This window comes from Canis lupus, chromosome 24 (genome assembly GCF_048164855.1).
Source record: "Canis lupus baileyi chromosome 24, mCanLup2.hap1, whole genome shotgun sequence".
NCBI lineage: Eukaryota > Metazoa > Chordata > Mammalia > Carnivora > Canidae > Canis > Canis lupus.
In genome coordinates, this window is record NC_132861.1 from 37,567,966 (window position 1) to 37,594,030 (window position 26,065).

Below are 26,065 nucleotides of genomic sequence, written 5' to 3' on the forward strand. Positions count from 1 at the left end.
CTGCCCATAGTCCATAGTTTATAGTAGGGTTCACTCCTAGTGTTGTACATTCTATGGGTTTTGATACAAGTTTAACGACATGTATCCACCATTATATCATAGAGTAGTTTCACTGCATTAAAGATCCTCTGTGCTCTGACTATTCATCTTCCTCTCCTTCTCCCAATGCCTGACTTTATTTACTTTTTTAAAAAAAAGAAGGTGGAGTGTAGGAAGTTGTTATATCAAAGTGAAATACTAACAGTATATAACACAATTTGCATATTTCAAAATAAAAAGCCCCTGAACATTCCATTAAGAAGGCAAGACTGGGAGAAAATTTTCATAAAACACATATCTGGCAAAGAACTTGTATCCAGAATAAAAAAAAAAACAACCCAATAGATCAAGAGTAAAAAGACAAGCAAGACTCCAAGAAATGAATAAAAGACTCAAGCAGAAACTTGATAAAGGAAGATATGGAAAATAAGCAAAGAAAAAATATGCCCCACAACCAAAAACCAAAACCATCAAATGTATCTAGTAGCCTCTTCATACATAGGAGAAAAGATAAAAGAGATATTTGACAACACCGAATGCTCACAAGGATGTGGACTGACTTGAATTATCATACTTTGCCAGTGTAGTGTTCCAACTGGTTTTGAAAAAATGGGAGTTTCTTATAGGGTTAAACTCTCACCTTACCTATGACCCGGAAATTCCATTTCTAGATATTTATCCAAAAAAATGAGAACACATGTCTGTAAAAAGACTTATACGTGAATAATAGCTTTATTCATAGTAGTCCCAAACTGAAGGCAACCCGTAAGTACCCCCATCTACATGTGAATGGATAAAGAAAAAGTGACACATTCACATAATGGAATACTGGTCAGCATTGAAAAAGAAATGCTCATAGGCCTATATTAATAACATGGGTGGGTCTCAAAAATATATTGAGTGAAAGAAGGCAGACACAAACAAGTACAAATTGTGTGATTCCATCTAAATGCAGTTCAAGAACAGAAAAAAAAAACCCAACACTAATTTACCATAATAGAAATCAGGCATGTGGAGATGGAGATCCACTAGAGGAGGGCATGAGAGAAATTGAGTATAGACAGAAATCTTCTATACTTAATTTGGGTTTCCCAAGGCCTATGTTTCCACAGGCCTGTGTATGTTTGTCAAAACTATCAATTAAACTGTTAAGATCTGTGCATTTCATTGTATGCAAATTTCACCTCCATAAAAACGACCCAAAATACCAATTAAGAATCACACATAAATTATTGTAAGCACTTCAACTATCACCACATGACGCTGTGAGTCTCTTTTCACTGGTGATTGCATGAAGATTGTGTGGGGAGAGGGAGAGGACACTCCCGATAGCACACTCTGAGCCTTGCCCTGTGTTGAACTGGTCACTGCCCACCTATGCACCCACAACATGTTTTCTCTGACGGCCTCACACAATGACACATGTGGAGATCTAAGTTAAAAAAAAAACAAAAAACAAAAAATAACACGAGAAAAGACCCCAGAGCAAAACCACATTCCTAATCAATGACACATTCACCAGAAGTTTAAATATTTGCCACAGATGGCAGAAATTATTCTGAGGTCTAAACAAAGATGATTTAACCTGGCATCACAAATTTACTTGGTGGAGGTCTTCTGTGTGCTAAAATTTATTATGTTGCACATTTTAATGCTCTTGCTATTTTGCATTATGCATTTAACGTATTAATATATACGTATATATATTTATAACAAGAATCAAATGTTTGCAAAGCCTCTGAAGTCCATGTGAGGTTGGAAACCACTGGTCTAGCTATACTAACTCCAGGTTGGGGGCCGGATGCTGCCTTCTGTTTATGCTAAATAGCTTCATTAATGGCTGGACTGAAGTGTTAACAGTTTAAGGGTAATGAGTAAGCAGGCAGTCTGGGAGACTAAATGACTCCTGTTAAAAAATTGATAATGGCTCTTCCTGAGCAGGCACAAAGGACAGATAAATAAAGAGAATCTGTAAGCTGTCCACTGAATCTAAATCAGACAATGTGATTTCAACCCATTCTTGGCCATGTGAACGTTTTCTGGACCTCAGGGTCCTCATGAGCGCTGTCTAACTTAAAAGTCACTTGGAGTTCTTGTTAAAATCCAGATTATGACACAGTAGGTATAGGGTGGGGTCTGTGATCCGCCTTTCCATAAGCTCCAGGTGATGCTGCTGCTGCTAGTCTGAGGACCATACTTGGTGTAGCCAGGGGCTAGGGAACTCTGTTGGCCCTGGGAGTAAGGACTGGGGGACAGCACCGAAATTACTATTTTCCAAGTGGGGTTCTCAGTGATAATTTGACTTAGATTAGGTGGGGAGAAGGTGGAATTGAAAAGGAGATACAGATCCTTCAGGGTTACACTGTCTAATATCGCGGACATTAGCTTCATGTGGCTGTTTATATTTAAATGAAATGAGATTAAAAAAATCAAATTCCTAAGTCAAAATAGCCACATTTTAAGTGCTCAATAGCAATATACGGTGAAGGATGGCTAAATGTGTTGTATTTCACAGCACAGAATCAGAATATTTCCTTCACCAAAGAAAGTTATATTGTACAGCACTGCTCTGGGGTAGTTGAAGAGAACCTGACACAGTAGCAGGCTAGGACCTGGGAGCAAGGACAGTCTTCCAAAATGGGAAATCTCTCACCCACAGATTTATCAACTAAGCTGGGTGAAGCTGGAAAGCTGGATACTGCATCTATTGGTAATTGGTTAGTGCCGTTCTAAATCTTTGGACCTGGAACAGAATATTGTTCTGCTCAGCTTGTTTGCAGGTTAGATCGCTGACCTTATGTAGTACCCCCAGGCTATTCCATGTACTTAGCACATGCGTTTTGCATTATAGCAAGCCTGGTGGACCTACAGACCACTCAGAGCTGTGAGGAACCCTATTTCAGTGTTTTCCAAACCATATTCTGGGGAGACTGTGGCATCCCAGCTCTGGGCTCCTTCTGCTGCTTCAAACAGATCAGCTTCACTTCTCTCTGTTTTTTTTTTTTTTTAAATATTGCTTTCCTGGAAAACATCCCTTTGGGGGAAAAAATGGTCCTACTTTTAAACAAAGTCTCAAAACCAATGATTCTAGTTAAGCCATCATACTTTATAAATAATGAAACTGAGGTCCAGGGAGGTGGAGGGTCTGACCTTTCCAAGATCATATGGCCAATTAGCAACAGAGCTAGATGAGAAGTCATGTCTCCTGACCTGGGCAGTGTTACTTCCACTGGCTCACTCTTAATTATCTTTGCACATTATGTGTCTGGCTGCCCCAGCTGGACTGCTGGCTCCTGGAAGGGAAGATGAGGCCTGAAGCCTTTCTAGTAGCCCTCCTGGTTCATTGTCTGGCTTGCAGCTGGGCAAGTAGTACTATTTAGTTGATGGTAGGTTATGGCAGCTTCCTGAGAGTGGAGGTACTGAGGGGAATTGAGAGGCAGGACACCTGCATGCCTCAAGACATCCAAGTTTATAATTTAGAAGTGATACTCTCTACACAGCCAGATTTTCCAGGTGACTGTGACTTATCAACTCCAAGGGCCAGAAAAGGGTCCTCAGAAGATATGGTGGTTCTTTATTCTCCTGGACCTGAGCCTCTGTCCCAGAACTGGCCTCCAAGTCAGGCCTGAGCTCCCTGGGCTGGAACATGGCTAATTTCTAGTCTTCATCCAGAGCTCAGTGCTTTTTCATTGTTGGCCTCATTAACTATACAATGATGATTGCTGGCTCCCTAGCCGGCTGTCTTCTTCCTTTTTTGTTTTTATAGTAGATCTTTCTTCAGCTTCTATCTGTCCCTCCGGTAACACTTCATCTCTATATTCACACATGTTAACCATATGCCAAGGAACAGAAGTTTCTGAGCTTCTCCTAAACGGCACTGATGGGGGATTGGATCCAGTTAGGCCACTGGATGCTGAATAGGGATTGTTAGAGAATGATGTGAGGAACAAAGCTCTGACGATGGAGTGTTCCTTTTAAATTGTATTCCGCCCCAGAGACCTGGGCTGAATGTTCCAGATAGACACAGCTTCTTGCTTCACAAAAGGGTCCCATTTGCCAGGCATGTATAATTTAGGTTAATTTGAAATTTATTCTAAATTTAGCGTTCTCTTTGCTTACTCCCAACATAATGATGATTTATTGGCATATGCATAATGCATCGGATTTCATGAATCCACAAGGGCATTAATATTGTACATCCTAGAGGCCTTTCTCAGATGTCTGTGCCTCTGGATGTTTCTATGTGTATCCTCCCCTCCCTTTTGGAGACTGGCCATTCTAGTCATCCAAAGAGCCTGGCCAGCCACAGGTGGGTTCCATAATGAGAAAGAAATGAAGATATAGAGGATTAGGGTAGTAGCACCATACCTGTTCTTCTCCCTGGTTTGTTTGTTTGGGCTCCCTCTTTTGGAACATATATGACAGTTACTGGTTGGTTCACTCAAGACCCGTTTTACCTTTCTTCCTTGTCTGATAGACTCTAGAAAGCAAAATACCTAAATTTCTAGCCTCTCTTGTCATCAGGTGGCCATGCGACATCATTCTGGACAACTGGGTGTTGGCAGAAGTCCCAGGGAGAGCTTCCATTCTTGGTTAAAAACAGCAAGTCTTGTAAGAAGAAAGATTTTGTCTTATATTTTATCCTATCCCTTTAATTTCTGCTTTGTGATGGTGAAACAGTATCAAAAGTGTGGCCATTTTTGCAGAGAAGGAGAATGAAAGCTCTACATTAAGTATGACAAAGCAAAAAGGAGGAAGAATTTTAGTTTCCTGGAGACAATTTCTAGCAGCTGCACTTGCCCTGCACTGCCTCCTCTGAACATCTTATTACCTGAAGAAATGAACCCCACTTCTTTAAACCAATGTTTGTTGGATTTTAGATGAGCTTCAGTCAAATATATTTTGAAGTGGTGAAGGATGTATGGACAATCTTTCAATACTCCACTTTTCCCGTGGAGGAATTTCTTGGCTAAGACCATGTGGTTACCAAGAAGAGTCCTTGATTAGAAGTTAGAATCTGAGGTTCTAGTCCTGGATTTGCCATAAACTTGGGCCCATAAGTTATTAGAGTAAAAAATCCTTCAGATATATTTTCTGTATCTGTTTCCTCATCTGTAAAATGAGAGTGTTGGACTATTTCTGACTTTACTGGGACTATGTGGAGTCTTCCCAGTCCACCAGGAAGAGATAAATTATGAAATCTTCTCTGTTAGTACGTGAGTCCCTTTCCACTAATGGCATTCTGTATCTACTATTTTTCTGCCTCATCCACAGAGTTGCACTCTAAAACGGGCAGGAGAATTGTGTAAGTACTATGTGATAAACCACCCCCAAAACTTGGTGGCTTATACCAAAACAACAACTATTTTGTATTTCCTATGATTCTGTGGATTGGCTGGCAGGTCTCTGGTCTTGCCTACACTGACTCATGTAGCTGCATTCAACCTTCAAGATAGCCTCACTCTGACAGTGGAGTTTTCCTCTTAAACTGTGTTGGTGTTGGTTGGTGGCTGGGATTTTCACTGCTTGGCTTTTCCATCATGGTAGCTTGGATTTCTTTATATGAAGACTTGAGGTTCTGAGAGGATGAAATAGAAGCTGTGAGATGTTTTAAGGCCTGGACCCAGAAGCTCCCTAATGTCACTTCCACCACATTCCATTCAGAAAACTTCTAAAGCCTCATCCCATCATACTATCAGAGGAGTTGTCCTTGATCTTGTGTTTTGCATGAGATCCAGATGTAGATGAGGTCCCTGTGTTTTGCTGCACCCATGGGGCTACTAGTGATGAAGAGAACTACAAATTAAAAAGACAAGTTATCCGCCACTCACACACCCAGTATACAATGTGCCAACAAACAATAGAGAGGCAGAGAAAGGACAGTCATAGTAGACAGACATTCCAGACAAGAGATAGAGAATAGGAGGCTTACACTGGCTCACAGAAACCCTGAAACTCAGGTACAAACATGTTACCAATTCCCCCAGCTCCAGGAGCACAGGATTTCCTTTTAGTCAGGGCCCAACTTTGTTCCCCTGGAGTGGTCTTCTCATTCCTTGATCTTAGCTCTTGTCTCCATCCTTTGCATTTTGGTTCTGTCCTTTGGATTACTGGCTCAATGCTCTGAGATGTTCTTCCTTTTCTGGAAGAAGTGGCTCATGCTCTTAGTTGAGAAGCTTTTCAATCTGCTTCCTGCCTATAGAAAGTTAGAATAAGGGCAGAGGCCTCTTCTCATTCTGAACTGTCCCTTTATTTGTAAGAACCAATACAGTTCCTTTAAAGACTCTGTGAGCTTTCCGTGTATGAGATTATTGTCCACTCTATTTGGTAAATGCCACAACCAACATTTCTTCTGAGGCAGACCTCTCTCTTTCTCGGGCTGTGAGTCACAGTATTGTGAATTTTTGGAACTCATGGTACTGTGAGTTCTTAAAAATCCTTTAGTCATGCTGAAAAAGGTCTATGTAATGCATTGTCTTCAATCTTCCTATGTTCTAAACAAGGGGTTTTATGGATTTGATCTTTTGTCTAAGGATATTTCTCACTTCTAGAGTCTTTTTCTGGCTGAAGAGGCTACTTTGAGCTCTCTATATTTTACTTAAATTCTTCTTGAAAACAGAAAATTATTCCTTACTTAGCTCATTTCTCCCTTCATGTACTTCATGCAGTTAAAAAAAAGTTAAATGGCACTTTCTACCCTCTGCCCAGAAATTTCTTTAACTAGATCCACAAATTCATTAGTGTGATGGTCAGTATTATATATCAACTTGACTGGGCCAAGGGGTGCCCAGATTAAACATTATTTCTAGATATGTTTGTGAGGATGTTTCTGGATGAGATTAAAATTAATCGGTGAATTTAGTAAAGCATATTGTCCTCCCCAGTATTGGTAGGCCTCATCCAATCCACTGAGGGGCTAAATAGAACAAAAAAGTGGAGGAAGGAAGAATTCACCATTTTTTATTTTCTGCCTGTCTGCATGAGCTGGTACATCTGTCTTCTCTTTTCCTTGGTCTGGGATTTATACCACTGGCTTTGCTGGCTTGCAGGCCCTTAGGCTTGGACTAGAATTATACTATGGACTTTCCTGGGTCTCCAACTTGCAGACAGTGAATTGTTGGACTTCTCAGCCTCCATAATGGCATGAGCCAACTCCTAATAAATGTCTTCAAATATAGATATATATCTCCTATTATTTATGTTTCCTTAAGAACACTAATACAATTAGGAATCATTTCTATCTTCCACAGCATCATAGTACATGGTTTTGCCAAGCATTCTACTTCTACGTAACATGAATTACCAACTTTTTAGCCTCTAGAAATTGGTACCTAGAATGAATAATTATCATAACTAATCTTAAAACTTGTGACTGGCAGAGGCTGGAAGGATAGCAAAGAGATTATTAGTAGATGCTGGAAGAGAAAGGAAGTTGGTATTGGTGGCTGTCATCCCTGGGCACATTGTATGTTGGCAGTGTAGAAGCAAATAACTGGTCTTTTAGTTCCCATCTAAGGAATTGCATGTAAGGATTCTCATTCATATCTAGATCTGATTAAGATAATGATAAGATTCTGAACTTTAAGCATGTACTATAGTGGGATTAGGCTTTGGGGGTCAGAGGTATATGTGTTTTGCATGTTATGTTCAAGAAATATGAATCATTGGGGTCAAAGGTAGATTCTTTCTAAACATGGCCACAATAATCCTTCCATTGTGCATGATTTCTTACTGTCTTGCAATGGGACTTTGCCATTTCTTCCAATAAGAGGTGGAGTCTATTTCCCCTTTCCTTGAATCTAAGCTGGCCCTATGTCTTGTTGTGACCAATGGAGTAAGGTGGAAGAAAACTTGCAGCCTACTTCCCTCCTACCCTCCCTCACTTTGTGGGGGCATAAGTCACCTTGGAAAGAAGTATGGCTATCCTTCTGAGGAAGTTATGTGTGTGTGGGGGGCGGGGGGGGCTTACCTCACAGTAGAGCTAACCACCAGACAGGTGTGTGAGGCCACCTCGGATCATCCAGCAGGAGTTGAGCTGCCCTAGGACTACAGCTATGTGCATAACTCCAGCCAGCAACACAGGGAGCTAAGTCCAGCCAGTCCACAGAATCATGAAAAGTAACAGATTGTTGTTGTGTTAATCCTTTGGGTCTCAGAGTAGCTTGTTATGCAGCATTAAGTCATTCACACAGGGGTGGAACCCTTGTTTTCTGGGTTTCAGACTCTAGTTCTTGCAGTGGTTGTGAAAGCAGTAGTTTTCCTTGCAAGACCCAAATTACCTGGAAGCCCAGAAATGATCTTCCTAAACCTTGCTGATGGGGCCCAGCAGGTGTTTAATAGCTCTCCCTGGAGTCCCCCACCCCTCCCTTCCCAGAGCCTGTTCCCCATGGACTGGAGGGGTATAGTGAGAACAGTCACAACAGCTGGTGGGAACAGCTGCAAGACAGAAAGTCACTGGGAGTGTAATTACTTAGGAGTGAGCAGGGGTGCTGGCGATTGAAGGTGTACCCATAAGCAGTGCCTGGAAGGACTGGTGGCCCTGAGGAGGCCCCTACCCCTTCAGGGAATTCACCAGCATTCAGGTACTTCCCATTCCTTAAGGAAACACTGTGCTTTCCTGTCTCTGTACTTGCCTGATGCCGCTCCCCTACCTGGAGTGCTTCATCCTTCTTGTCTACCAGAGGAAGCCCTACTTCATTTTAGACTCACTCACACATCTTCTCTGTGATTCTTTTTTTAACCTGCATGGGCAGAGTCAATTGATCCTTGCTCTGCTCCCACTGTGCACTCCTGAGAAGGCTATTAGCCCTTACTAGAGTCTGACTTGTCTGTTGGGTGCTTGACTAATTAGGCTTACATTTCACTGAATATGACAGAAAGCTCTAAAGTAATAGTATCTTAAGCAGGTAGAACTTTTCCCCTCATACAGGAAACCTGGAGGTTGTGAGGGGATAGTGAGGGGTCCCCCCATCCCCACCTCAAGGCCTAGACTTGTTGGGTTTTGTGCACACATTCCATTCCAGAAGTCACCCCAAGGTCAAAGGTAGCTGCTGGAGGCCCAGCATTCACATCCACATTCCAGCCAGCTGGAAGGAGGAAGGACACATTCCTTTCTTTTCAGCATATTCTTTAGAAATTGCACACATCTCGTCAGCTTATTCCTTTGGCTCAAGTTTGCCATGAAGCTGGGAAATATGGTCTTTAATCCCAGCTAAAACCAAAATTGTACTTCTAAGAAAGAGGGAGATGATTAATATAAGGGGGACAATTAGTGGTTTTTTGTCTAAGTAGTATCTGTCTCCTTCTTTAGAATGACCTTGAGACAAGAAAATATACTCCATTCATCCATGTTTTCCCATATTGATCAACACTGGCCTGATACATGATAGATATTCAATGAACAATGACATAGAAAATTTACTTGCTGATTAGAAGCCAATGCCCCTGGGAGGAGTAGCATGATTCACCATTAATAACTCAGTAGGAATTTGTCTCTGATCTCCAAGTCCTGGTTTCCTATTTTCTTTTCTGTATTTCTCTCTGACTATCCGTATCTATTTTCTTTTGCCTCTGGATTTCTAGACCCAGACCACATACTGTCCCTTGGGCTGCCCAGGAGAGCTACAGACTGGAAAGTGAGTGTTGCTTTCATTGGCTGAGGAAGTGGTGAGGGTGTGTGTGTGTATTTACAGCGGAAACCAGGATACCTAGTTTGGCCATCAGGTAAATCTGTTACTTTGGTAAACCATGTTTATTATCTTTAGCTTGGTTTCTTTTACTGTAAAATAATAGAGATATATACTATCCTCATCCTAGAGGCTCAGAATGTGCAACAGCAGATTAAAGACCATGTCTATTTTATCTGTATGTGTATGTATATATGTGTATGTAAATATATATCATATATACACATTTACATATATAAAATAAAGTTGCAAGATATTATTATTATTATATGTAGATATGGAACAAGCAAATGACAACTACAAAGATTCTTTATATCCTCCCCCCCTGTAACTCGTTTCCAAAATAAATATTACACTGAAAGGGGTAGGAGGAGACTTGATCTCTTCCTTCTTCTTCTCCCCTCAGTGTTTTTTTTCCTGAGCTGCCTGTGCTGTGACGTAGAACCTAGAAGCCCTTCTCAGTCCTGAAACATGACTCCCAGTCATTTCCACGGATGGGCCTGGAATGACAGGGTGATGGATATTACTGTCACTGCACTGAGATGGGCAAATGTTTTCTCTGGCTGGCCATGGAAGCCTCCCTGACATAGATTTTTCTAGGGATTCAGAAGCTTGACAGATATGAACCAAAGGTGACCTGCAGGGCTCTATGAGTGGACCAGCTTAGTTATCCACCTTCGGGGTATTTTCAAGCACTGTTTGGCCTTTGAAGAATTTACTGTGTCATAAGACTTTAGAGAAGGGAAGAGGAAAATAAGTGGGGAAGGAGGTCTGAAGCCCCTGCAAGTAGATGGACTGGGCAGGCTCTCTGTCACCTCTTTGCCCACTGTCCTCCTCTGCCTGAGGGATGTGACAGGGTGGGAGAGAAAGGGATCCTTCTAGAAAGAATGGTCTCTTGAGCCCCCACCCCAGGATTTCTTGCAGGTGCAGAAGCCATGACTCTGTCACATGCTTCATCTATGTTTGTAGAGAAGCCAGTGGGAGTGAGGGAAAACAAGGAGGTGTCTCACATACACATATAAGATCATAATCCTACTCACGTCCTACATTATTAGAGCACAGCTTTTCTGCCTTGAAATGGATCCTTCTGAAGGGTTAACTTTGACATCTTCAAACTCACTGCTATTATGCATAGAGCACAGTATGCCTCCTGTTTTGTCTTTCGAAGGGCACGATAACAAAGTACAATTCCAATAAAAAAATAATGCAGAGAACAAAGCTGCATGATTTTAAACTGAAACAATCATAGCCCTTCATGGCTCTCCCCTTTCCCTAAACTTTTTTGCTCAGATCTTTACCCCCTGTTAGTCCTTGCACGTTCATATCGAGCCCTTAAGGCTAAAAAGAACAAAGAAATATTCCTAATCTAGGAAGTAGAGACCAAAAAGGGGGAATTGGTCTTCTTGGGAGCTCTGCAAGAGAAAAAATATAAGACTCCAAAGATTTCCATTTCTGAGATGTGCAGGGGCTTGCAGTGGGTGGGGTGGGAGTTCTGTGAGTTGAAGTCCTTTGTTTTCCTTCCTGCTCTCCACTACACTGTGCTGCTTCTGGCTGCCTCCTCTGTCTTGACTTGGGTAGAGGCCCTGGATGTAAGCTGGGGAAAAGTTGCTCCACTCAGGTGGGCTAGACCCTGGGGCAGGAAACTCTGGGTTAGGAAGAGCAGATACTGATTTCAAACCCTGGTCCTTCTGAGAGGTGGCAGGAATGTAGCTTGCACATGCTGCTGGAGCAGATGTGGGCTCTGGAACGTCCTTGAAATGTAAAATTCTGAGTATAAAGGGAGCTTGGGGACCAGTAGTTTCCATTGAGAGGAGTTAATTACATGGCCAGTTCCACTAGATGAAATAAGGAGACCAGGCTGCATAAACTGCTCCCTTGCAACACTGCCTGTGAACGGCCCCTCCCTCCCTGGCTGTACTCAGCTCTGGAAGGGGCAGCCATGGGATGGTGAAGTCACGGCCAGGGTTCTGGAGAGCAGATGGCTCCTTCAGGGTCAGGCAAATGCTAGGGCAGAACCAGAGGTTTTAAAAGGCAAACTTAGCCCAATGGGGGTAACTACACTAGAGAGGGACAGAGAGAAAAAAAGGGGGGGATGGGAAAGAGGACAAAAGGAAGCAAAAAGAGAAGGAGAAAGATCACGTGACACAGGCAGGTGTAGCTAACAGAGAAAGGAAATACTACTTGGGAAGAAGGAAGAAAACGGGGGTAAACTTAATGAAAATCCACCTGTTTTGGAAAAGGAACCCAAATATGTGATTAAGAAAAATCCTGGAAAAGCCTTTAATGTTTTTGGAATGTTCATGGCTCTGCCGTCTAGTCTCTAAAAGGAAAAGGCAGTAGTGGGCAGCCCAGAGATCCTGTCTCTCCTAAAATAGTTTGATCATGATGGATGCTGCATCTTCTGTGCAGAAGCTTGCTGGGAACCAGCCTTGGGTTGGTGGGCAGGTGCCAGGCCAGGGCCTGTGGCAGTTGCTTGCCTTCTGAGTCTCTCCTGCAGAGGGGCAGCATGTCTTCTGAGGAGGAATCCTGGGCAGGGACTCGGACAGAAACATGTGCAGGAGATTGGGCAAATCATTTGACTCCCTGAGCCTCAGTTTCCCTACCAGTAAAATGGGAACTACTCCCTTACTCATCTCCTTGCATTTCTGAAAAGACCAAATAAGACCACTGTCTCCATCCACCCATCCATCCATCCATCCATCCACCCATCCATCCATCCATCTATTGCATAAAAACCTTATTGCAAGCTCAATTGTACTGGGTGCTGGGCTGAGTGGTAGGGCAATAGGGTGACTAAGACAACTTCCTTGTTCCTAAGAAACTCATTCTCATGAGGAAGGCACTTAAATGGATAGATCCTAAAGTTCAGTAGGATAAATATTTAAACAACAGCGTGCATAAGGCCTTGCCCTTATCTGTGCTGGGAGAAAGGCCAGCCTCTTCTGGATGGCTTATAAGTGACTGCATGACCTGAGTCTAGCATCAACATCTGCCCCAAAAGCCTCTTTTATCCTGCCCTATATACTTGCTACACCTGTTTGTGCTTTTCTGCAGACAGGTGGGCTCATAACAAAGTTTGTGTTACTTGCCAAGTTTGAAATGCCAGTTTTGTTCCTACTCATTGTCCTTACTCTCACTTCCAGACTCGGGTCATTAATCTTCTCCTGCAGAGAGAGCCCTCCCCACTCACCTCATCAGGCTAGGCTAGATGACTCTCATTCATGACTTTTTCTTCTATTACTATAGACACAGAGGGAACAGGGGACCTATCTTAATTCATGCTTATTTCTCAGTCTACAACACATAGTGTAGGAAGTCTTTAATGAAGGCTTGTTGAACTGAACTTCGCTGTTCTGACATCACAGGGGCAAGACAGACTGATGAGCCAGGGAAGCCACTCATGGACCGGGTCTTGATGTATGTGTAGGAGTTCAATGGGGAGAGGATGGAGGGAAGAGTGTCCCAGATAGAGAAACATGTATGTAAAGACCAGAGGTCTGAGACCAGGTGCCTTGGTCAGGGGATGTGAGCTGTGGGAGTGGGAAGAGAGGCAGCTGCAAAGTTGGAGTGTGATGGTTAATTCTGTGTCAACTGGACTGTGCCACCAGGTGCCCAGATATTCGGTCAACACCCAGAGTGTGTCTGGGTGTTTCTGGATGAGATTAATGCTTGAATCAGCAGACTGAGGAAAACAGATGGCCCTCTTTAACATGGGTGAGACTCACCCAGTTGGCTGAAGGCCTGAATACAACAAAGAGGCTGACCTCCAGTGAGTATGGACAGTCCTCCTACCTCTGAGCTAGAGCTTTTTCTGCCTTTGGACTTGAACTGAAACACTGGCTCTCCTTGAATCTCCAGCCTGTTGGCTTCTAAACTGGAATTTGCACCTTTAGCTCTCCTGGTTCCCAGGCCTTTGACCTGGGACTAGAACTATACCTTTGGCTCTCCTGGGTCTCCGCCTGATGGCTACAGATAATGGAACTTCTCAGCCTCCATGATCACATGAGCCAATTCCTTGTAATGAATCTCTCTTGACCCACAGGTATGCATGTATGCACACATGTACACACATCCTACAGGTCCTGCTTCCCTGCTAATATGAAGAGGATATCCTAGGCTTCTAGGCACAGTAAGGTGATGAGGAAGGACAGAGGATGTTAAGTTCAGGGGGACATGATGAGGCCTGTGTTTTTGCATCATTGGCACCAGTCCTAAGGGCTTGGAGGGCCTTCATCAGCTGCTCTGACCCTGGGCCTTTCTCTCTGTTCCAGAGACTATTGCACTGGGCCTGCCTCATCCTTGAGCCGGATATGCTGTCCTCTGTGTTCTGGGGTGCTCCAGGTCATTCCCTTCTTCCCTGAGGCCCCCTGGCCTCTACTTGCCTGTAGGTGCTCCCTGGAATTCCCTTAAAGGGACAGATCTGTAAGCCATGATATGGACTCACTCTGGCAGAATTAGAAGCCGATGCCTTGGTCTCCACATGTTTTTATGCTTCCTGTTTTTCTTGGTTATTTTCCTGTACTAGCTGGCAAAGTCTTTTTGGATATTCCAATTGCCTCAGTTGTTCAAGGAGGAACTGAAGTCATCATTTGTACCATTGTTTGTACAGTGCTCTAAAGATGGGTAAGAGTTCCTTGGGGCCAGTGAAGTGGCAGCTGCAGGCCAAGGGATGCAAGAGCCTCTGCGGTGAGGGTCCTTGCGAGAATGATACCAAAGCCACTTGCTCCAGCTTGTTTTATCCACCTGGAGGCTGTCCTGGCTGAGACAAAACTCTGGGAAGTGCTATTGTATCTTAATAAAGGGTCCCTTTGCAGCCTGTCTCTTGGCAAAGCCATATTATTGGCAAGAAAAGATTCATTTTCCTTAGACTTTGGAGTTGCCCGTAGGTTTGAATTTTGGCGCTCCTGCTGCATAGTTGTGCCCCGAGATCATCTCCTGTGGATCACTGAGCCTCATCTTCCTCGTCTGTGAAAGAGAATTGGCTGCCTTCACAGGCTCGTGGTGAGGACTGTTTAATGAGGAACATACGTGAAGGCACTTGCCATGTGGGGAATGCTCCATCATGTCATAGTCCTTCCTTCTTCTCCTTCCAAATCTGGAGAAAAGCTCTCTAGATAAAGTGACCCATCCTTCCCTAAGGACCCCCTTAAGATTTCTTTTATTTCTCTATGTTATTTATTCTGAAAATGTTTGCATCCTTCTCCATAATAGAATCTGAGCTCAGTATTGCAGGCTTGGGGTCCTCTGCTAAGCCTGCAGGCAGCTAAGGCCAGTGGGAATAGACTGAGCATTCAAACTCATTTTTAGGATATAGTTTAGTACTTGAGCATCCAGGACTGGACTGAGGCTGAGGCAGAATGATGACTCTGTAATCCTTCTATTTCTGTTCACAAACACAAGAGTCCCCTGAGAGAGGCCAGAGAATGGGGCTGGGGGGTGGGGGGTGGGGGGAAGACATTTGGGTCCAGACATATGGGTGAGCAGTTTTGGCTTCTCTCATATGATACATGATTGTTGAACCTTGACTATTCAATACAGCTCAAGTTTGTGCAATTCATTCATTCATTCATTCATTCATCACCATGCTTATTCAGAGATGAAAGCCATAGCTCCAGTTGTTTTACTAAATCTGTGGAGGAAGAACAGATAAGAACACCACTGCTTGCTGCACAGGTTGATAAATAGTGTGATAGAGGCGTTTGTTGGACAGGAGTTAACAAAGCACAGCAGAGGATTCCCATGAGGTACCCTGTGACCTGGGTCTTTAAGGACAAGCAGGAATTTTTCAACACAATAAGGGTTGCTTGAGGGAGAGAGTCCCTGGCACAGAGAGATGATCTCATGCGAAGCTTGGAGGCATGAGAAATTGTGGCATGTCCAAGGTGGGGTCTTGACTGGAAGGTGTGGCTAGAGAGGGACTGTGTGTGGGCAGGAGGTGTCGGTATAACCATGTGTGCATGTTTGGGTGGGGGCGGGTAGGTCCAGGGTGGCAGCTGGGAGCACAATGCCCAAGAGGGGGGGTTTTGAGGCTGGAGAGACAGAATCCAGATGATTGCAGGGTGGTTCAACTTTGTTCTGTGAATAATGGGGAACTGCCGGAGGATTTTAAGCGGGAAGATGATGAGGTCACATCTCTTTATTGATTATTATTTTGTGCCTAGCAATATAGATATTCAAAGAGGTATAATAGGGCTGTTTCTTGTTTTTACGGAGTTTAAGGTTTGATTGAAACAATATGCACATTCAATGCCCTTTACCCTTTCCTCTCTGGGCCTGTCTACTCATTTGCAACATGAATGCCATAGCCAGGTTTTCCCAGGCCAGGAACCCCAGCCCATGGTGGGGGTGGTGGTCATGGCCTGCTGGATTTGTCCTGTGCTTCCCCAGAGCATAGACCTGGGATCCCATCCCTTGTCACTGGTTGGAGTTCTGCTGTGATGGACACACCTCTCCTCGAACCCCAACCAAAGGACCCCTGGCTCCTGTTGCACCCACATGTCAGTTAACTGGAAATGATGACTGCCTGTACTACCTCAATCCAAGTGTGCAGAAACATCTGGGAGGTCACATTCAGTCCTCACTGTCCCTCATATGCCCCAGGATAAATCATGGCCTCTTTCTCCCTATGGGGAGCTTTCGAGAGCCCAGCATATTTTCTGTTTGAACCATCCCTTCTCCCCAGTGCATAATCTGTCACAGACCCAACTCGGTGGTTTCCAGCATGCCACTGAATCTCTGGGTAAAGCCAAATTGAGAGGAAACCAAAGTATGGGGGTTGTTACAAACCTTTAGGTGAAGAAGTACCACAAGATGGAAGAGTTTGGAGATAGAGGAGAATGTTGGCCAGGTACAGAGATGGGCCAGTTCCCTTAAACTTTCATCCAAGACCTTTCCAAGGCCTTGCCTCTGCTTTTGTATTCTTTCTGCTTAGCTCTGAAGCGAGCCATCCACCTGCACTGCAGGTTGTGGGGGTGTGTTTTGCTCCTCTCACACCTCTGCCTGTGCTGGGCCATGGCTCATTCCTGTCCTTGGTGCCAGCCTCCCCTCTGACAACGCCCGGAGGTGGAGGTGAGGGGCTTCCTCCTTTACCTGCTCCGTGTCTGAATCTCTCACTTCTATAGGCTCCTTCAGCACATACGCACTTCTTGACCCTCTCATGCATGACACAGAATGGGGGCTTCATGATTGGTAGGACGATGTGATGGGCAAGTGGTTCATTTTCTGAGGGTTGAGAATATATCAGTTATCTGGAGTCACTTCTTTTGTGAAGGGGCTGAGAGAACCCAATCCACCTGAAGCAAGATTGTAGAGTAAATGAAGTTTATCTTCAGTGATGGCCCCAAAGCCTCTATTTTGATGAGCTTTCCCTTTCCTTCATCTATCCCTGCTTCTGGGTGTGATCTCCACCTGTCAAGTTGTCTTTCCAGACATTGTAATTTATATAAACACTCACGTGGGAAAGAGCCTTGCTTAATGCAAGAGGGTGAATTATGAGTCCTAGATCTCTAGGATTTATGAGATCCCTTTATAGCACTTCCCTCTGCCAAGAGCAGGCTGGTGGGGCAGACAGTGGACAATGCCTGTGAGCTCTCTGATGGCCGGCACTGCTGTATCTTAGTGCCTGCCTCAGGACTATGCCCTGGCTGGACAGGACAAGGCAAGACGTACAGCTTCTCGAGTGAATGAATGGAGATTTCGTTATTTAATAAACAGAGACTGAGTCCTCTACTACCTCCTGTGTTTTAACTGTAGCCAAAATGAAGTTCTTGGGTTTTTTTTTTCTCTCAAAAATGTAAATCCCTGAGATTCTTAGCATTCTTGAATGGTATTTTCCTTCTCCTAGTATTGGAAGAAAGGCGATCCATCCAGATATTTACAGAGGTACTCTCAGTTCTTGCTAGAAACCCCATATGGGATAAATGATGCTAATTTATGCATATTTACAGGCAACTAACTCCATACCCTAGTGAGCTACATAGCCTTGTAAGTTCAAAGTTAACCTTCCAACAATAGGAGCAGAATTTTAATTGAAAAAGGTAAGGCAGGCATCTGGCAGATGTGGTTTGTTTAGGGGGGCATTCTATTAAGGAGTCACTGAAATGGCTCTGTAGCTGTTGTAACAGATTCTTATTTAAATGAGATTTCACTTTTCTTTTTTTTTTAATAAAGAGAAAATCGCCTGTGTTTGCAATGTTTTTCAACAAACTGAGATTTCTTTCTCTTTTTAAAAAAATCATAATTGATTTATTTTGTAATGCAATATTGTCTAACATTCACAGGCTCATTTGAATAAATTATTCATCAGCTTTTTTCTTTCTTTCTTTTTTTCTCCTCCTTTTCTTCTTCTACTTTTTTTTTTTTTTTTTTTTTTTTAAGTGGCATACCAACCCATGCCTGCTGGAGCTCTTGTGGCTCCCTTCTTGCCACTGAGGTATAGGAAACAAGCACAGCCACAGCAAACACCATTAATCAAAAGCCAGAGCAAGTTGTTCTTAACTAAAGCCACAAAGGACTATGTTATTAAAGACACTTGATGGATTCCATTTCTAATGGGGAGGTGGGAAGGGTGGAGTCAAGAGGTGGTGCCCACTAATGTGCCTGTCACATGTTATTATCCTAAGGAATATTTCCTTGAAATCAGTTACGCATTGTGAAAGTAGGCACATCAAGTGCATACACAAGGGAGAGCATATTTATTATTTCTTTATATGGATGAAAATAACTTCTCTGCATGTCTTTGTCCAACTGGGTTGTTGTAACAAAATACCATAGCCTGGGTGACTTAAACAATGGAAATGTATTGCTCACAGTTCTGAAGGCAGGAAGTCCAAGATCAAGGCACTAGCAGATTTGGTGTCCGGTGAGGGTGTACTTCCCGGCTCGAAGATAGCTGTCCTTTTGCTGGCTCTTCACATGGTAGAGACAGAGAGCTCTCTGGGGGCTCTTTTATAAGGGCACTAATCTCATTTATAAGGGCTCCATCCTCTGACTTAGCCGTCTCTTCCAAAGGCCCTGCCTCCTAATATCAGCACACTGGGGGGTCAGTGCTTCAACATATGGATTTGTGGGGCGGGGGAAAGGAGTGCACAGACATTCAGACCATAGCACTTGGTCCTAGTCAGTGCTATGGTTTGTGATTCAGAATGTAGAGTGAAAGCTGATCACAGATTTGGGAGGCCTGTGAAAAAGGCAAGGATCTTATAAATATTAGTCTGAGAGCAAAAGGTGATATAAATACTACCCCCCCAAGGCTGAGGTCAGGAAGGTCTCTGTGGGGCCATGTGGTCCACCTCTGCCTCCAGTGCTCTCACCAATGTCAACAGGAAAGTATGAGCACAGGCAACTCCGCGCCCAGGAGCGAGCTGCCTGGCTCTTCGTGGCCCAGGTGTCCTCCAGGAGCCTGGGGCCTGGAGGTGTGAGAGGGCAGGCTCCAGGCTTTTTGTGACTCTGGGTCTTGCCCTCACACCAGTGGGCGCTTCAAGGAGGCTGTGACTTCTGCTGCATTCCCAGGGAGCTGAGATGTGCTTTCCCTCCTTCCCACTGAAGAAAAAGTTGAAAAGGCTGAAGGACTCTCTGGCAGAGTCCCTGTTCCAGAACAGCTGTCAATTGCTAGAACAATCCCCAGATCGGTATATCCCCCCTAGGGCTCTTTTATTATTTTTTAAAAATATTAATAGAACTAATTAAATATAGAGGTGTGCTCCAGCCCTAATCTGTGGCTTCTCATCTTTCCTCTCCTCCCTCCTTCTTTCCGCTGGGGCCCAGTGTGTATTGTCAAAGTGTCAAGTGAGAAGGGAAGGAGAAAACCAGGGAGATAACACAGAATTGGTATGCCGGGCGAAGGCTGCGGACACAAGGGACTTCTTTTAATCCAGTCCATTAATCAATTTCTCCGTAGAAATTGAATTAACTGTCTTTCATCAACATCACATCCCAGGACTTGAAAACACCGTATGCACCTAGGAATGTAAATGCAGCCGGGCGTGTGTCTCCCTCCCCGTGTAGGTGAACATGCGGGGCCCCTGTGCTGTGGTCCAGTACAGGGAGAGCGGAAAGCCTGGCCATGAAAGGGGCTGGTGGTGCTTGCTGGCCTTGAACCTGGGCCACCGAAGCAATCTGCCCTTTTGTTTTTCTTGCTCGTGGCCACTGGAAAGACTCCCTACTCCCATCCCTCTTTAACCTAAACACGCTCACAGTTGAGTATCAGTCTCACTGTAAGGTTTTTTCCTTTGGACTTGAGTTGCACCAAAAACAAACAGTCCGTGCCCCGCTGCACCCCCAGCTGTGTTGTTTATTCCTGCTAACATAAAGCTCTTTCTCTGGGTCAGCGGGCTCTGGCTTGCACTGGGAATCCATCAGTGCAGGTATGAAAGGATCTCCGTCAGTCTTTGAGATAAAAATTCAGACATTACTGTACGTGTATGAGGATGCAGCTCCAAAGAGAGGTCAACCACAGGAGACTCCATGGAGATTTGGGTATTTGATTCATTTAATCAGTTAACTAATAGATATTTATTGGCCGTCTGCCAGGTTCCAGGATCTCTGCTAAATCTCAAGGGCACAAAGATTTAGAAAAAAAAATAATAACAAAACAAAACCCCAAACAATGCAGTCTTTGTCCTGATAATCTATTGAGGAGAGACTGATAGAATAAGAATTCACAATACAATGTAATAGATATTAAAGTGGAATTTTCAGTTTGTGGGGTGAGGATGGGAAGCCAATGAAGGAGGGATACTTGGCCCGATGGGGGCAGGAAAAGTCCCCCTAATAGAGGTAGACTCTGGAAAGACAAACCATTTGCTATTTGGAGAGAGGTCTTGGGAGCAGGTTCCAAAAGAAAGAATTTTGTTCCCCCTCACATTTCTGTCTTCTTCTGTACAACAGTTGGACAGAGATATAATTGTGCCATTCCCGTGCTTACCCAACCCCAGGGGCATTTCATTGCCCTCAGAATAACACAGCCTGCTTTACCAGGGAGACCTCTGCAGCCACATCCAGCATGTGCCCTGATGCTCACTCCGGTGAAGGCTTGGGTGGCTTCATCAAACCCGGTCCAGTCTTCACACCTGCTCTTCCCCTTGGCTGGGATACTTCCCCTGCTGTCCCCCCTGCCTGTCCTTCCATTGCCTGGCTGAGTCCAAGTCACCCTCCAGGCACCTAGAGGGCAGCTTTCTTGGACCCTTCAATTGGGGTAGGCCCTTCAGTTACATCTCAGAGCCCACCTCAGCCTGTGCTTCTCCTCCTAGCGATGATCTCAGTTGTAATTATTGTTTGGAACCCATCTCCCTTTCCAGACTTCAAGTGCCAAGAAAAGGAGCACCATATTTGTTTTGATCACTTTGCAAATCGCAGGGCCTGGTCCATAGTAAATGCTTAATACATGCTGCATAAATCCCTGCTGGATGAATGAGTAAATAGTTTATGCTTGAAGAGGATTGTTTCAGAGAAACGGTAAATGGGGCTAGCAAGTAGCCTGCTTAGGGTGGGATGAGTAGCCTTGCCAGGTGGGACTGGGCAAGATTGCATGCCAAGTTAAGGAATTCAGACTTTATTCTGTAGGCAAAAGGAACCACAGAAGGCTTATGAGCAAAAGAATGACTTAATTTGATTTGTGTTTTCCAAATATAAGTCTAGGATGATTGATTCCCAAGTTAATTCTCCAGAGTTAGCTTTATTTGATTTTCTAGAATCTCATTCTTCTTAGTAAGCAAAGGTTAGGAAAACAAGTTTTGGGTTTCAGTGGTGGGCAGGTTTATAATTTGATAGGGGTGCCTTATCTGCTTGTCACCTCTCTCCACCCCCACTCTACTACACCAGAGAGACTGCCCATCACCCACCTGGCTTCCAAGGCACAGTTGAATTATGCCCCTGCTATTCCAATCTCATGGGCCCTCCTGCTTCCATGCCACTACTTTGCTGCTCTTTCTGCCTTTCCCTGTACCGCTCATTCTTCTTTGCCTGGTTTAAGGCCCATTCCCTGTATAGAGCCTTGCTGACCACTGCAGGCCATCTGCTCTGTGAGATTCACAGAATGCTCATATTTATTGCCCTTTGAGCACTGGTGGAACCCCAGAGCCAGGCCCACCTCCTCTCTTAACAGGAGGGAACACTGAGGAGGAATGAATTGTTAGGGTCATGCATGGGGGGGAGCAGCAGGACCAGGACTTCCCTCCAGGTGGCCCGACCCAACCAAGTCCGCTGCTTTTCCCCTACATAGCACTGCCTAACCGAGCCTTTCAGCTCTGGTCTCTTATATTCAGCTTTTCACACATGAACTCCTGAAAGACCTAGACCACAGACATCTCATTTATCTGAATATAAATGCCTGGCACATAGTAGTTACTCTATAAAGTGTTGTTGATGTGAGACATCGTAGATAAGAACCATTTCTTTGCCCTCCATTAGCTTTTGTTGTGCTTATTAGGGCAGTGGCAGCCTAGAGACAAGATAGTTGACTTAGAAGCCTGAGGTGAGAGAGCAGAGGGTCTTACTATTGAGGGTGTGCCTCCCAGAATGCAGGTCTGGAGCACCATTTGGGAATGTCTGAGAGTCCTCGAAACGAAGGGCCATGCTGGTTTTTCTCCACTAGCCAAATCCCTTCTCCTTCCTGATCTCTCTCTTTCTCGTCTGCTCTGTGTCCTGGAGGCTGGCTTCACCTGGACGGCATCACCTAGACACCTCTGTTGATTGGCTTCAGGTGGATTCATCCAGTGGCTAGAGAGGGTGTTTATTTCCAGGCTCTGTCCCTCCAAACCTGTCTGTGCTCCTGCAGGTGGCTAAATTCCATAGATGGCTCCTGCCAGGTGGCTGCTATCTCACAGCCACCTGTGAGAAGTCTTTTCCCTATCCCCCCAGGTGCCATGGCAATACTGGCTTCCTGCTGTTGTTGGTCCTAGGTGCATTCCACCCCCTGTTGTCACCCCACACCCTTTAATAGGCCCTATACCACATTTTCCTTTGAGTATGCCATCTGTTCTTCTAGGAATGGGTCTGATGTAAGGTCTTAAGGAAATTCACAGAACCAGACTTTTGGGGGAGGAAGATAATGTGGGACCAAGTATTTTTGGAAATGATGCCAAATGTTGAGGAACACCTGGGAGTACAAAGTGTCATTGAGCCTGCCCAAGTATTTGACATCAGGGAGAGTGTGGGGCAGAAGAGAACCTCCCTACCCCCTTCATTCTCAGCTGGCTCTATTGTGGTCACCTACCTTTTGGGGGGCTTTTATTTCATCAAAGACATTCATTCAAAAACTGAGTGACATGTCACTCTTCTCCGAGGAGCTCACAGCATTGTGGGAGAGACATACGAACAAATTCCACAGGGAGGTAGATGAAGGGGACAAAGCAAGTGTGTCAGCTGTGGCAGGATGTGGAAGCCACCAGCCATATACCAGGCCAAAATGTACCCTAATGCCAAAAGAATGCTGGCTTTGGAGGAAGAAGATGCTCTTGGGCCCTGGGGTCCTTAATTACCCTCTGAGCCCTGTTGGTGAACTAGGAAAAGTGACACCTCGCTTGAAGGCTATCTTCAAGACCTAAGTGAAACACCACGTGCAAGTGCTAGGGCCAGGGGCTCTTCAAGGATGTGTTTTGCATTTACGTTCCAGGGTGAGCAGGGTAAAAGCACCTGGTCCAATGGAGTTGATGTATTAGCATTTGATGAATGAATGCATGTTGAATGAGTGAATGAAAGGAGAGAAGACGGTATCAACTGCTGCCATGGTTGGGAGTTGGCTCCAAGGTGAGGGACTGGGGGGTCCGACTCTAGCCTGCGAGGGTACAACTCTCCTACGTACCAGGGTGTTGTTTAGTGTTCTTTGGTATAGATTGCTCCCCTACAAGGGAACTACAGGAAGAGGGGTGGGCCAAGGCAGAGGGGACTTCAAGTAGATGTTGACTCTTGGCCTCTTGGCTTGCACCTTTGACGCAAACTCAAAACCTACCAGTTCATTCATTTCCTTTGGTTAGGAACCAAGACAATGGAGGAGAGAAGATATCAATTTCATTAGAAATGTAACTTTTTCCCCTTCCCTTTTTTCTTCTTTTAAAACCCTGGGCAACTGACCTAGTTTTTCATTCCCTTTGAACTCAACTACGGCAGATCCTCTTCAAAGCAGGGTTGTAACATTCAGGTTCTTCACTTTATGTGGGTCAGGGTGACTCTTCCGGTTACTAAAAAAGAAGGAGCTGTGAGCGCCATCGTTTTAAGCTGCCTTCGTGCCTAGAACTCCTTTGGAATTCCCTGTTTTTAGCTTCCTTGCTAGGCCGAAGTGCTTTAAGTCATGGTAGTTAGCAGGAGAAGTGTGAAGGGGAAATGTTTACTATTTGATTTAGAGGGAAATGGGCAGAATAGACAAAGTTCTTCTTGGCATCTTTCCATTACTGCTGTCCCTGCTGCTGCAGGTGGTGTTACCCGTGTCTCACACTTTGTGGAAAGAACACCTGACCAAGAGTCAGGGCACCAGTTCGTGAACAATGTGATCTTGGATAAGTCACAACTTATTTGTGATTCTTCATCTGAAAAGGTCCCTTAAGCCCTTTGGTTCTCTGATAGCTCTGCAATTTTGATGTAGGCTGGGGGTGGAAGGGCATCTTGCAAGGCATTCTAAATATAGAAACATCCTCCCTTCTCCAAAATAGCACTAATATTTCCTCGCTGTGCCATCCCTGCAGGAACCAGAGCTGGGTGAACACACAGCAGGGATGAGCAGTCTCCTTCCAGTGTGATTTGAGCTATTCTTAACGGCTAATCTGCTTCCAAATTTCTTCTGGACTGGTGTGCTTCTGCTTAAAATTTCATCATTAGAAAGTCATTCCTTTGAGTAGGACATTACTGAATTCAGGAGTTACTACTTAAAATGAATTTTGGCACAGTTATTTGAAGAGTTTAGTTTATCAGACAGCTTTCCAAAGAAGCAGCTGGCTGATGACACAGCAAATCTGGTGGATATATTCTGAGGGAGCTGGAGGATGGGAAAGTCTGGAGCGCTGGTGGGCCAGGCAGGCCTAGGTGATGTTCGGGGCAAGACCTCTACTCCTGCAAATGAGCAATCTGGGCCAACATCCCAATTGCGCTGAAGCCTGGAAGGCCCTGCCTAGAGCTAAACTGGGAAGTTAAGCTCTCTGTTCGACTTCATACCTCCCCACCCACACCACTTTCTGCCCCCATTTCCAGGGCCCTAAACTCATGGCAGCAACTTAGGGAGCCCCAGAGCCCAGCATAGGGCTTGGTGTGCTCCTCACTCCTCCCCAACCTGCAGGCCTGTCCCCTGCTCCCTCACCTGAGCTCGAAGATGCCCTAATTCCTGCTGGTGGCCATGGGCCCAAGTATGTTCCCTCTGGCCTTATGCAAGGTTCTTAGAGATGCCTATTACGCATTTTAACAAGTAACAGGAGCACAGAGGCAGGACTTTTATCACAATATGAACACTGTAATTTCAACCTTTTAGGGCAATGGATCTATGGAATCAAAGTCAACAGAGAAGATGAAGAGTTGAGTTTCTGCCATGAGCTGCTGTTGCCTGGGTGGGGGAACACTCTGCAAACACTTGGCCTGGATGCGAGACGGGACCCTCCAGCTCTCTGTGCTGCTGGAAACACAAATGGCAGTTCCTGGAGCTGCGCCAGCGGAGAGCCCTGGGAGGCGAGGACTGTCTCACTCACTCAGTCACACATGGGTATCATTGACGGCTTACTGCGCCTGAGCCCTGCCAAGTGTTGGGAAAACCTCCGCTGCCACCAATGCTAATGCTATCTCCCAGATTACTAATACGGATTAATATTGACTGAGTGTTTACCAGGTGCTATGCTAAGTGCTTCACACAAATTGTTACAATTAATGCTCAAAACAGCCTCATGATGTAGATGCTCTCATTAATCCATTTTTCCATAAAAAGAAATTGAGGTTTAGGAGCCCCTGGGTGGCTCAGTCAGTGAAGCATCTACCTTTGGCTCAGGTCATGATCCCAGGGTCCTGGGATCCAGCTGGCTTTGGGCTCCCTGTTCAGCTGGGAGCCTGCTTCTCCCTCTCCCTCTGCCTGCCTCTCTGCCTGCTTGTGCTCTCTCTCTCCTTGTCAAATATATAAATAAAATCATTAAAAAGAAAAAAGAAGGAAATCAAGGCTTAGAGAGGTTTTCCTGCCTAAGGGTAAAAACTGAAAGTAGGAGAGGAGGGGTCTCAAAGTCAGGGAACCTGAGCCCAGAGCCAGTGTACTCTCTGTGCCTCTCTACTGTCTCTCTGCAAAGACAGCTAGCCCTGGGCTGCAGTGTTTAGTTTCTGGAGGAGTAGGGGGAGGTGAGTGTAAATAATAATTATAATACATGTTGTCCCAAGGT

The 26,065-nt window shown here is 44.8% G+C and overlaps 1 long non-coding RNA gene across 1 annotated transcript; it reads left to right on the forward strand.

The window, feature by feature from the left end:
- Positions 1-4,011: 4,011 nt before the first annotated feature.
- Positions 4,012-25,836, forward strand: LOC140616050 (uncharacterized). Its single transcript, XR_012016549.1, has 3 exons — positions 4,012-4,099; positions 9,622-9,762; positions 25,180-25,836. It is a non-coding gene; the product is annotated as an uncharacterized lncRNA (long non-coding RNA).
- The last annotated feature ends 229 nt before the right edge of the window (positions 25,837-26,065 follow it).